The 14,367-nt window shown below is 45.0% G+C and overlaps 1 protein-coding gene across 1 annotated transcript in view; it reads left to right on the forward strand.

Moving 5' to 3' along the window:
* Positions 1 to 14,367, forward strand: part of LOC119970486 (solute carrier organic anion transporter family member 3A1-like) — a 427,206-nt gene that overhangs the window by 209,953 nt on the left and 202,886 nt on the right. The window lies entirely within an intron of this gene.

A 14,367-nucleotide genomic window follows, 5' to 3' on the forward strand; every position in this document is an offset into this window, starting at 1 on the left:
GCCCATTGACACTAACTCATTGTCAAAGTTCCTTGCTGCTGGTGCTATATGTATAAATGTATCCTGTCGTTCCACAGTGGTTCACTTAATAATCTCGAATGATTCCAGACCTTGAGGAAAGTACACAAACAGTAGAAGATACCTTTACTTTCTTGGAATGAATAAATTTAGGAAGAGTAATTGTGTTCTATTTGACTGAACTAGCAACATTTGTAAAATCTATGGCTGGGATTTTCGAGCCCTTCTTGCTGATAGGGTCTTCCAGTTCCACCGAAGGCGACCTCCCTGCGACAGGTTCCACAGCGGTGTGGCTGGTGAACAATGCAAATAGCCATTGACTTCAGCGGGATGGGAAGATCTCGTTGATGGCCAATGATGAGCCGCCTCTGCAGTTGGAAAACACACCAGCCTAAATGTTATTAAAACGTTAAGTGCTATATGACCACTTATAGCTTCAATCTTGATATAGGTTAACACACAAGAATTAATTTTCTGAATGTTTGCTTTCAGCGGAGAGACTCGTCTGCCTGGAATTTATTTCAGAAAATTGTACCTGTGACTCACCAGCATTATCCATTCATTAATGTTAGTGGGTGGGAGGGATTTAATGGCCCATTCGCTGCGGACGCAAATCTTGCTATGGCCGCTAACTCTCGCGAGTGGGCCAGAACGGGATTTTTACCGGGGAGATCTCAGAATGAGATCTTCACCGTCCCTCTCCAGCAAATTAGTCAGGTTCATGCACAGTGAGGGCATATACATGATTACCATCAACTTAAATAGATTTGAATATGTCTAAATAGCAAAACACCTTACCTTCCAGTTTCACCATATGATTCTCCCCCGCCATCAACTGGAATCTGCAGTTGTCGAGGTGACCACACCGGGAGTGCTGAGGTCATGTAGCCCCCAGGTGATCCCAGGCCAGGTAGGTGGGGAGTGGGGCCTCCAGGGAATGCCATTGGGATGTCCCCATTATCAGGAGGTGTGTGATGGTGGAAGGGAGGTGGGTGTTGTCATGGTGTTTGGGGGTGTGGGGGGGGGGGGGCATAGAGAGACCTAGAATGAGGGGCTGCCCCATTGTGGGTGAGGATGAGGTGGGTGGGGGTCGGATCACACTGATGCCTGAGTGGTTGTTGGGGGAAAGGGGGGTTGCGGTGTGTGACAAACCCATTGAGTGGTGGGGTGGGAGTGGGGGCCCTCTGTGTTGGAGGGTTGGGGATGTTCCCCTTGTCTGCCAGGGGCCCAAATGTCTGGGGGTGGGGACAGTGGCCTTTAATTTCACTTTGACATCCTAAATCCTGATCTGAGTCCCTGCATTGATGGCAAGTTTCCCCCCAGCTGACTGTAATTTCATCAATGTGAAATTGCACAGACTGCTATTTGATCTGGCTAGAAAAGACAGCTGTGAAATCAGTGAGTTTCACACTGTTTTTCTCGCCTGATTCAGCACTCTGCAATTTTTGGAAAATTATATCCTTAATGTATCAGTAAAATTGGCTCCACCTGCTTAAATAGGTGGGGTTAGATAGCCAGGCAAATTGCGAGATGCCAGTTACATAGTTAATCACCAATAGGGCTGACTTTCTAAGCTTCCATTGCTGACAGGAAGCCTCACCTGCTGGCCACACTTGGCAGGAAATTGTGCAATTATTTCAAATTTGAGAAAAACAGAAAAATGAAACAACAATGTTTAGTGGAACTGCTCTGTGAATAATCAGCATCTGAAAAGGAGGCTTTTTTGTCAGTGGGCCCTTAATTATCAAAATGTTGAATTCATTTTAATTTCTGATGAAGGATCACAACTAAAATGTTAACCTATCATTCTCATTCAAATACTGATATATTGCTGAGTATTTAGTTGATGATCAGAACCCTGTGCCAAGTGTTGCTTTGAAGTGCAATGTGTTTGTGGCTTGCTATTTCACAATTTGCTGTCAGGATGATCGTTTTGTCCCAGGTGTATGTGATATTTGTAAGACAGTCTTTACTGCCCAATATAAATTACCTTGACACTCTAGTGATGGGACATCTTGAACTGCTGCAATCCTTATTGTGATTGGCTGCCAGAATGGTGTTTGTTGGTATTCCTTGAGGTTTCACCAATTCAGTGACTTGAGGAAGCCAGGGGTAGTGGAATAAGGATTTATTGAACTAAATGTATTGATACTCTGCTCATGGCAATAACTCTCTCCCAACCCAGTCCTCGTTGGGACACCAACAACTCTGGACCCTGCTTGGGCCGGCTTTTATGTGTAGGTCTTTAACGAGCTCCAGGTGGGTGGCCTCCGCCCCCAACCTGGGAAGTTTGAACTCCTTTAGTCACATGGGAAGATCGACAATGGTTTCCCTGTGGTCCTCTTGGGAGTAATGACACCCAGTGATGTGGAAGGATTGGAAGTACATGTCCAAGTGAGGATAGTGTGTGACTTGGAGGGGGAACTTTGCTGCTCTTGTTCTGAAAATACTTTGGTGGCCATTTTGCCTTTTGAGTCATGGCGGACAGGTTCTCTCACTTATATTATACCATGGATATTTAAGATAGAATGATTATAAAGATTAATTTTGCTGTTGATTGTAGATATTGGGAAAGAAGGAATGTCTTAAATTCTCTGAATTAATGGCTGGTAATACTTGTCATATCTCCTGACTCAAGGAAAAGTGTCTTTGAAAATGTAACCAATGGACGTTCTCAAGTTTAACAGATTTAAATTTCAGCCAATTTACCTCCCTGGGATAATCAGGACAAAACCGCCATGAATGCCCCTTATGTTAAAATCTTAAATGAATTTCTTGATGTCTCATATTTCAAGGTAACTCATTCATACTAGCCAGATTACGTTGCTTGAATGTACTTGGAGCACCGCTGAAGCCATGTGCATGCATTGTTCTGTTGATCATCATTTTCAGCAGCTTCCTCATCTAGAGTTGTAATGATGAGAAATAGCTTCACTCAGAAAGTTGTGAATCTTTGGAATTCTCCACCCCAGAAAATTGTGGATGTTCCATCGTTGAATACATTTGAAGCTGAGATGGACAAGGAACTAAAGGACATGAGGGGCGGGTGGAAAAATGGAGTTGAAGCTCAAGATCAGCCATGATTGCACTGAATGATGGAGCAGGCTCGACAGGCCAAGTGGTTCATTCCTGCTCGTATTTCTTTTGTTCTTGTGCTGAAAGTGCATGTATGTTCACTGACATCACCATGCTCCATTACTGCCAGCATACAATGTCAAAGTTCATGCATGTAATAAGGGTGTCTTGGACGAAATACTCAATGTACCCAGACCCTGCTGAATCTGATCCCAGTAATGTCTTGAGGATAGGAGTGGAGAGAATTGCCAGAGGAAAATCAATTCCAAAACATACAACTCACTGATCCAAAAGCCAGTAGATTGTGAAGATCTGGTTCTAATTAGCTCATGAGACATTATTCTGAGCTGAGGCTTGTTAAATTTCCTGATCATATTGCGACAGTTTATCCCAACCATAATACTTGCATTAGTTATTCTGCCTTGGCAACAGTAAAAAAGATGTAAAAACTATTATATATTCTTCAACACAGAGGAAGATATTTTTTCTTGGCAAATAACAAGAAGCTAAGGATTCTTACAATACTTACCAACTTCACTACTGAATCCCATCTTGCTAAATTTTAATGTACAGCCTGAAGATCTTTTTTTAAGAACATGGGTCACTTTGTACATTGTGTCAATATTATGCCAGTGTACTCTCAGATAATATTGAAATAAAACTGCATGCAAATTCTTATGGTAAGTTGTGCAAGTGCCATTACTGTTATCATTTTATTTGACGTCCTATTGATAAGCATGGGTAATGTTAAATTCAGAGATAAAACTGGATAAAAACACTTGGAGTGATTCTGTCACTGACTGTTACACAGTAGCATAATTTTACAGAATAAAATGTACACTAAATAAATAACTTGTATTCCTATAGCACTTTCATGTCCATAGAATGTCCCAAAGTGTTTCATAGCCAGGAAGCTACTTATTAAGTGCTGTCACTGTTTATTAATAGAGAGAAGCTGGTTTGGCTCAGTTGGCTAGACAGCTCATTTGTGCTAAGCGAGGTCAAGAGCATAGGCTCAATTCCTGTACCGGCTGTGGTTATTCATGAAGGCCCCACCTTCTTTAACCTTGTCCCTCGCCTGTGGTGTGGTGATTCTCAGGTAAAATCACCACCAGTCAGCTCTCCCCCTCAAAGGGAAAAGCAGCTCTGGTCATCTGGAACTATGGCACTTTACCTACCTTATTTATTCACAGCAAGAGCTCAGTTAACAGAATTAAGAATGACATAATTTCTTTCAGTGATGGTTTTGAGGAATAAATATTGGCCATGACACCAGGAGACCTCCTTTGCTTTTAAAAGTACCGTGTTTATTTGAAATGGCTAACGAAGCAATTATAAAAGACTATAATAGTTTAGCGGTTTAGGTAATCCTTTCACACAGGCCTTTGGACTTAACATCAAAGAACAAAGAAAATTACAGCACAGGAACAAACCCTTCGGCCCTCCCAGCCTGCGCCTATCCAGATCCTTTATCTAAACCTGTCGCCTATTTTCCAAGGATCTACATCCCTCTGTTCCCCGCCTGTTCATATATCTGTCTAGATGCATCATAAATTATGCTATCGTGCCCGCCTCTAACACCTCTGCTGGCAAAGCGTTCCAGGCACCCACCACCCTCTGCATAAAAAACTTCCCACAAACATCTCCCTTAAACTTTCCCCCTCTCACCTTGAAATTGTGACCCCTTGTAATTGACACCCCCACTCTTGGAAAAAGCTTGTTGCTATCCACTCTGTCCATACCTCTCATAATTTTGTAGACCTCAATCAGGTCTCCCCCCTCAACCTCCGTCTTTCCAATGAAAACAATCCTAATCTACTCAACCTTTCTTCATAGCTAGCACCCTCCATACCAGGCATCATCCTGGTGAACCTCCTCTGCACCCTCTCTAAAGCATCCACATCCTTCTGGTAATGTGGCGACCAGAACTGCATGCAGTATTCCAAACGTGGCCTAACCAAAGTCATATACAACTGTAACATGACCTGCCGACTCTTGTACTCAATACCCAGTCCAATGAAGGCAAGAATGCTGTATGCCTTCTTCGCCACTCTATCGACCTGCGTTGCCACATTCAGGGTGAAATGGACCTGAACTCCCAGATCGCTCTGTAGATCAATTTTCCCCAGGACTCTTCCATTGACTGTATAGTCCGCTCTTGAATTAGATCTTCCAAAATGCATCCCCTTCGCATTTGTCTGGATTGAACTCCATCTGCCATTTCTCTGCCCAACTCTCCAATCTATCTATATTTTGCTGTATTCTCTGACAATCCTCCTCGCTATCTGCAACTCCACCAATCTTAGTATCATCTGCAAACTTGCTAATCAGACCACCTATACCTTCCTCCAGATCATTTATGTATATCACAAACAACAGTGGTCCGAGCACGGATCCCTGTGGAACACCACTAGTCACCTTTCTCCATTTTGAGACACTCCCTTCCATCACTACTCTCTGTCTCCTGTTTCCCAGCCAGTTCTTTATCCATCTAGCTAGTACACCCTGAACCCCATACGACTTCACTTTTTCCATCAACCTGCCATGGGAAACTTTATCAAACGCCTTACTGAAGTCCATGTATATGACATCTACAGTCCTTCCCTCATCAATTAACTTTGTCACTTCCTCAAAGAATTCTATTAGGTTTGTAAGATATGACCTTCCCTGCACAAAAACATGCTGCCTGTCACTGATAAGTCTATTTTCTTCCAAATGTAAATAGATCCTATCCCTCAGTATCTTCTCCAACAGTTTGGCTATCACTGACGTCAAGCTCATAGGTCTATAATTCCCTGGATTATCCCTGCTACCCCTCTTAAACAAAGGGACAACATTAGTAATTTTCCAGTCCTCCGGGACCTCACCCGTGCTCAAGGATGCTGCAAAGATATCTGTTAAGGCCCCAGCTATTTTGACCCTCGCTTCCCTCAGTAACCTGAGATAGATCCCATCAGGACTTGAGGACTTGTCCACCTTAATGTCTTTTAGAATACCCAAAACGTCCCCCTTCCTTATGCCGACTTGACCTAGAGTATTTAAACATCCATCCCTAGCCTCAACAACCGTCATGTCCCTCTCCTTGGTGAATACCGATGCAAAGTACTCATTAGGAATCTCACCTATTTCCTCTGACTCCACGCATAAATTCCCTCTTTTGTCTTTGAGTGGGCCAATCCCTTCTCTAGTTACCCTCTTGCTCCTTATATACAAATAAAAGGCTTTGGGATTTTCCTTAATCCTGTTAGACAAAGATATATCATGACCCATTTTAGCCCTCTTTATTGCACGTTTGAGATTTGTCCTACTTTCCCGATATTCCTCCAAAGCTTCATCAATTCCTGAATTGTTTTTCCTCCAAACGTTCTCTTGCAGGTTTACTATTCATAATTCCTACCATGACAATTTAAAATTTAAAACATCTGGTATAAAACCAGTAAAAGTGTCCATGAAGCTTTTGGATTGTTGCAAAAACCGACTGGTTGACCAATGCCCTTCACAGAAGGGAAACCAATCTCCCTTACCTGGTCTGGCAGACACGTGACTCCAGTTAGACATCTTCACTCATCTCTGAAGTGACCTTGCAAGCCACTTGCAGTTCTAAAAGAAGGCCGATCTCTACCTTCTTTGGACAACCAGGGATTGGCAATAAATGCCACCTTTTCCAGTGATGCCCACATGTTGAGAATAATGGAGAAAAATCTAAATCACTGTTGTGAGAGGATTTATCTCATTCTTGACTGATGATCCACAAAACACATTTAATAATAATAATAATAATAATCACTTACTGTCACAAGTAGGCTTCAATTAACTTACTGTGGAAATATTTCTTTTTTTTAGAAAATATTTTATTTAGAAATTTACAATTTTCACTATTTTAAACATCAGGTTTCAACAAGAACAAAACAGTTTCACCAACCCCCACCTAGTAACAAACCCCAGCCAACATAGCTTACACAAACAGGACCACAAAACACATCTTCAGGCTGATCTACTGGGTGACAAGTTGGATTGAATGCATTAATGGGTTGGTGGCTTATCATACATGGGTAATTGTGAACAAGCCAATTTTCTGGCAGTATGCTGGATGACAGGAACAGGAGAGGTGCAGGAATATGCATATATTCCGGTATACTATAATGATGGAAATTCCCATGATTTTGAGGAGAATTTTCTGTGCATGGTAATGACATGATAAGATTGTTATTCCAAGATACTGAATGAGTCACTTCCTTCTCCTTTTATAATAAAATGAAAGCAGCCCTTGGGGAATCATTGTCACAAACAACAATTTTCACCAAACCTTTTCCAAAGACAACCTTCTGGCATCAGCATTTGCATATGAACATACAAATTAGGAGCAGGAGTAGGCCACTCGGCCCCGAAGATCACGGCTGATTTGATTGTAACCTCAACCCCACATTCCTGTATACCCCTGATAACCTTTCACCCCCTTGCTTATCAAGTATCTATCTACCTCTGCCTTAAAAATAGTCAAAAGCTTTGCTCCCACTTTTTGAGGGTTGATATCACATGAGGGGTTGTTTCACATGAGTGGGTAATTTTGCTGCGGTTACATAATTCAGGTCATTCTGAATGGATGCCGAGAGGTCTAGCAGAGTAAGTCAGTGATGACCGTGACTGTCTTCCACTTCTTCCACCTGTGAGGAAGCATTTGCCTTCTGCTTAGTGCCATCCCATGGCAGCAAACCTCAAATCCGGATCTCTTCAAGGAGGGCGGGCATGAAGTCTGCATCTCACTAGTCTGTAGCAGTGATATTGTGGTGTGATTAGTCACTTCTTAATTAAAATTCATTATGCCACTTGCTCTTTGCAAATGTTGCTGTGGGCACAGAGCACTACAATATAAACTAGGTCTGTGTACCGTCTGACTTTGGGCAATACAGTGGAGCTTTGTGGTACAAAGTAAAGTTGAAAATAAGTTTCAGTGTACACTTATTCAACTTTAAGGTTGGCATTGTGAGATTTTGGTTGAACAGAGCTTCGAACCTGAAATTCCTAAATTTCTTGTGGTTCTATCAAAACAAGCCAAGAATAATATGCTTTGATTTTGAAAACATTTTGGTAAAGTTCTGCAAGTGAGGATTTAAAATGATTTCAAAAATGATTCAAATGTACGAAATCAGAAATAAATTAACAAGCGAGAGGCACAACTGGGCATGTCATCCAAACCAAAATAAATATCTGGGGCTGGAATTCTCCGGCCATTGGGGTTCCCTGTTGCCGCCGGCAGTGTACCCCTGCCCCCGGGAAATCCCATTGACAAGCAGCGGGAATAGAGAATCCTACTGTAATGAACTCCAATTGGCTTTATTGGTTGGCCAATTGGAGTATGAGCTCCCTCAATGATAGCTAATTGAGGGGGCCCATATCATCACCTGTGTAGGCTTTGTGAGCAGTCTTAAGTTGACTGGACTGCTAGCAGCACTGTTTGTAGCTGCTCCTGTAATATCGTTATTGTAAATAAATATTGGTGTGGTGACGGAATTCCTGCCTCCCGTGGATTACTACAGTGGCGACAAGGTAAACTACGAATTTTGCGGAGACCAGCTGCCGCACTCGGAGGGTAAGCCTTGCCATTTTAAAAATGCTGTTTTTTGGGAGGTTAGAGGCATTCGACCCGGCTATTGAGGACTGGTCCCAGTATGTGGAGAGAATGTGTTACTTCTTTCGGGCAAATGATATACTGACAGACGAAAGGAGACGGCTTATCCTGCTGTTGGCGGGCGGACCCTCCGCTTTCGCCATTATACGTAGTCTGACTTATCCCGATGCGCTGGACACGAAAACTTTCCAAGAAGTAACGGAATTGGTGAAAGAGTACTACGACCTAAAACCACCCCTCATTTTGCGTAGGTACAGATTCTACACAGCGAAGCGGGAAGACAGGGAGTCAGTCACAAATTTTTTGACCCGCCTGAGAAGGCTGGCGGAAAAATGTGAGTTCAGCCCGACGCTAAATGAAATGCTTCGGGACTGGTTAGTGTGTGGTATAAACGACCTCACAATACAGAAACGCCTGTTGGCGGAAACGGAGCTAGACTGCAGGCTGGCGTTACAGCTCGCACTGTCCCTAGAAAAGGCAGCAAGTGGGGCGCAGGAACTACAGGGCACGCCAATGGAGGTAGATACCTGTGAGAGGGACTACCACAACGGGTCCTGCTACCAGATAGCCGCTCTCAGGAAAAACCTGAGGAATAGAGGGAAAAAGGAAAACCCCAGAACTGCCCCCAAGTCTGCTAGGACTAACTGGAGACAGAGGGAAGTACCGGCTGAGGCTCCCCCAACAGAGAAGGACCGTTTCTGGCACCAGACAGAGTGGGGTAACAACGACAGAAACCCTAGAAGGAGGTGGCAAAAGAGGAATAGCAGGTGGGGACGCAGGGAAGTACATAACCTAGACGCCCCATCCTCCTCCGAAGGGGAACAATTATATAATATTACAACGAAGAAAGCAGAACCCATTAGGATTAACCCACGGGTGAACGGGCGGCCGACAATAATGGAAATAGACACGGATGCGGCCGTATCAGTAATGGGAGTGGCAGCATTTAGAAAAATCAAAGATGGACTCCAGCCACTAACCCTAACAAAAACATCGACGAAACTTAAAACCTACACGGGGGAACCCCTGGAAGTTCTAGGCACGACTCATGTACCTGTGGAATATGAGAAACAATTGCTCAGATTACTGTTGACGATAGTAGAGGGCTCCGGACTGAGCTTAATTGGACGGAACTGGCTGAAAGACCTAAAATTAGATTGGATGAAAATTATACAGAGTGGAAGCGGGCAGTTGAGTGGAGTACTCCAAAAATACCCGGAGGTCTTCCAGGAAGGTTTGGGGGAAATCATAGGCGCCAAAGCAACTTTGCACGTGGACCCAGAAGCTCTTCCGAAATTTTGTAAGGAAGAAAGTAGATGACGAAATAGAAAGGTTATGGCGCGACGGTATTATCAGACCAGTACAATTCTTGGAATGGGCAGCGCCGGTGGTACCAATTTTGAAGCCAGCGGCTCAATACGTCTCTGTGGAGATTTCAAACAGACAGTAAACAAATACGCACTGCTGGACAAATACCCAATCCCGAAAATAGACGACCTATATGCCAAATTGGCAGGTGGGCTTTTGTTCACGAAACAAGACATGAGCCACGCCTACCTGCAGTTAAAACTGGACAAGGGCTCCCAGAAGTTCACTACGATCAACACCCTGAAGGGCCTTTTTCGTTATACTAGGCTACCTTTTGGAGTGTCATCAGCCTGTTCTATATTCCAGCGCACAATGGAAAATATTCTGCATGGACTACCGCAGGTGGCTATTTATTTGGACGATGTCTTAATCACGGGTAGGACAAACAGGGAACACTTAAGAAACCTGGAGGAAGTGCTCAGGCATTTCGCTAAGGCAAGCGTACGGCTAAAAAGGGAAAAATGTGTTTTTCTGGCCCCACAAGTGACGTACCTGGGATATAAAGTAGATGAGTCAGGCTTACATCCATTAGAAGACAGAGTAAGGGCAATAAAAGAAGCCCCAGCTCCCACCACGGTCCAGGAGTTACGATCATTTCTAGGGTTGGTAACCTATTATGGAAAATTTATTGAAAATAGGGCGTCCATCCTAGAACCCCGCCACCAGCTACTAAAAAAGGGGCAAGAATGGAAATGGTCCACCCGCCAAAACCGAGCATTTAGTGACATTAAGGAACAGCTGTCATCCGAAAATGTCCTAGAGCATTATAACCCAAGGAAGGAGTTGGTGGTCACTTGTGATGCATCCCCCTGCGGGATAGGAGCCGTCTTAGCCCATAGAGGAAGGAATGGGGAAGAACGGCCAATAGCCTATGCTTCGAGGACCTTGACGATGGCTGAGAGGAAGTACGTCCAAATCGAGAAGGAAGGACTGGCGGTGATAATCGCAGTAAAAAAATGTCACCAGTATCTGTACGGGCGGAAATGCACCATAGTGACGGACCATAAGCCATTATTAGGGTTATTAAAAGAAGACAAGTCGATACCCCCGATTGCATCAGCTACAATCCAACGCTGGGCGTTGCTACTGGCGGCCTATAGATACGTTCTGGAGCACAGACCGGGAACGCGAGAAGCATATGCAGATGCTTTGAGCAGACTTCCCCTCCCGGACACTCCGCCGCAAATACCAAAAGTAGAGGAGACAGTAATGACTCTAAATTTTTTGGACACCCTACCAGTAGACGCACAACATATTCGGTTGTGGACGCAAAAAGACCCAGTTTTAGCCAAGATGAAGCATTTACTGCTAACAGGGGAACTGGAAAGACCAGTGGAGCCCCAGATGCACCCATACTGGAGCAGAAGGGACCAAATAACCGTAGAAGACGGTATCCTATTATGGGGAGCCCGGGTAATCGTCCCAGCTCAGGGCCGTCAGGCAATCTTAACTGAGTTGCATCACGGACACCCAGGGGTGTCTAAAATGAAGATGCTAGCTCAAAGCTACGTTTGGTGGCCAGGTTTGGGCACAGACATAGCAGCCTTGGTACGTCGGTGCCAGGAGTGCCAACAGGGGCAAAGAGTGCCACCAGCGGCGCCATTGCACCCGTGGGAATGGCCAGGCAGACCGTGGACCCGCCTGCATATTGACCACGCCGGCCCTTTCATGGGCTCAATGTTTTTGGTGATAGTGGACGCCCACTCCAAATGGTTGGACGTCCACCGGGTAAACACGGCAAGCACAGCATCGACAATTGAAAAGCTCAGGGCCTCGTTTGCAACACATGGACTTCCGGAGGTATTGGTGTCGGACAATGGAACAGCATTCACAAGTGGGGAATTTGGAAAATTCCTGAAGGAAAATGGAGTCCGTCACATCAAAACGGCCCCTTACCATCCAGCGACCAACGGCCTGGCAGAGAGAGCGGTCCAGACACTTAAAGCGGGACTCAAGAAGCAGCCGGCAGCGTTAATAGGCACAAAGCTCTCCCGCTGGCTGTTTGATTACAGGACCACACCGCATTCCACAACGGGCATACCGCCAGCTGAACTCTTAATGGGAAGGCGGCTGCGAACGAGGCTGAGTCTCCTTTTCCCAAATTTAATGGGGAAAGTGGAGAAACAACAGGAGGCCCAACGCAGGGGGCATGATAATAGTCGGCAGCAGAGACATTTCCAGGTGGGGGCACCGGTTTGGGTCAAGAATTATGGGAATGGACCAACGTGGGTCAAAGGCACGGTAGTGTCCCAAACAGGGCCCATATCGTATGAGGTTGCAATAGGAGGTAAGGTGCTGAAGAAACACCTAGACCAAATAAGGGCAGCGGAACCACACCTGGAGGCAGGCGAAGCAGGACCGCCTCAAGCTGGGATAGCCCAGACGGAAAGGATACCCACACCCCAGCCCCGAGCAATTTCTCCAGACCCCGTCATCCAGTCATCAGAGTCGGAAATGGACACACTCGACGAGGCCCCTGCGACACCTCTCCCCGAGGAGGAGGAAGAACAACTTCCAAGGAGGTCGTCAAGGAAAAGACGGGCACCTATAAGGTACACCCCACCCACTTCGGAGAATGACCCGGCGGACGACACAGAGGTGACAGTCCCAGACATGAGGAGCAGGAAGAAGCTCAGAGGAATGCCAGCTGGCAGGAATTCCTCAGACCTTGGGGGGGAGGGGTGTAATGAACTCCATTGGCTTTATTGGTTGGCCAATTGGAGTATGAGCTCCCTCAATGATAGCTCATTGAGGGGGCCCATATAATCACCTGTGTAGGCGTTGTGAGCAGTCTTAAGTTGACTGGACTGCTAGCAGCACTGTTTGTAGCTGCTCCTGTAATATCGCTATTGTAAATAAATATTGGTGTGGTGACGGAACTCCTGCCTCCCGTGGATTACTACACCTACGGCCAGAAAACGGTGCATCATCGATAAACAAGCAGCTGGGAGACAGGAGAATCCAGCCCTTAATCACCCCCCCCCCCCCCCCCCCCCCCCTCAACACCCACTCCCCTCCAACTCAAACTTCTCAGAGATGTGGAGAATTAGTAATGGAGTTTAAGGTGGATCCTTGTCAGTAAGGTGGGAGAACCATTAAGATTATGTCCAGAGGATGACTAAATTTGATTGGCAACAATTTTTTAAAAATGAGCCAATCAAAATGGTGAGCTGCAGAATAATAAATGGATATTGTTCAGTACAAAGCAATGTGCTTGGTAGACACCCCATGCACCAACTCAAGCATTCATTCCCTCCATCACCGGCACACAGTAGCAGCAGCAGATACAAGATGCACAGCAGCCCCATCCACAGCACCTTCTATACCCCCGACCACATGGAAGGACAAGGGCAGTAGGTGCATGTGCACACCACCACCCGCACGTTTCCCTCCCAGCCATATATACGGACTTGGAACTATATCACTGATCTTTCACTGCTGTATCAAAATCCTGGAATTCCCTTTCTATCATCCCTGTGGGAATGTCTACACCAGATGGACTGCAGCGGTTTAAGATGACAGTTCGTCAGGGACTTCTCAAGGGCAATTAGGAACGGGCAACAAATGCTGGCCATGCCAATCATGCTCACATCCCATGAAAGATTTAAAAAAGCAATACTGATATAAATGTATGGTTACACATGCTGGACCCAGAAATATAAGCAAATATTGAAAATGTCCCATTTTCACAGGCCAGTGGAAAATGTTGGGTCAGACAAACTCCCTCAAAAAGATGATGTGACTAAAATTTCAGAAGATGCAAAGGAATGGTTCTATTTGAATGGGATACTGGAATTAGGCAGGCAAGTCTAACTATTCATCCAATTGCATCCCTTGAAAAGTTTCCACCACATTTAAAAATGGCGCCCTGATCTCTTCCTGCACTGACGAGCTGTCTCCTCTGTGCAGGAAATGCGGCTTTGGCGGGCCTTCCTCGCTGAGGCCCGAAAAAAGAACAAAGCCCCGTTTAATAGCGGAATTGTTCTCATGGCTACAAGCGCTGGGAAACACCCCGCTAAACGCACACGACACAGGACTCTTTTTTTCCATTAATTGCGCCCAACAAAACCAAAACAGTTAAATCAGATAACATGTTAACAATAGCAGCAAAAGACTTTAGAAAGATGGCAATAACATGAAAGTGTCCAACTTTAGATGACCAGTTTAATTTTCAGACTTAATAAATCCAATCCCTTAAAGAGTTGATGTGACTGGCATTTCAGGGGAAGGATTGGCCTGTACAATTTCATGTTTTAACAGAAAAAGCTAATTTAGTC

This window comes from Scyliorhinus canicula, chromosome 8 (assembly GCF_902713615.1).
Source record: "Scyliorhinus canicula chromosome 8, sScyCan1.1, whole genome shotgun sequence".
Classification (NCBI taxonomy): domain Eukaryota; kingdom Metazoa; phylum Chordata; class Chondrichthyes; order Carcharhiniformes; family Scyliorhinidae; genus Scyliorhinus; species Scyliorhinus canicula.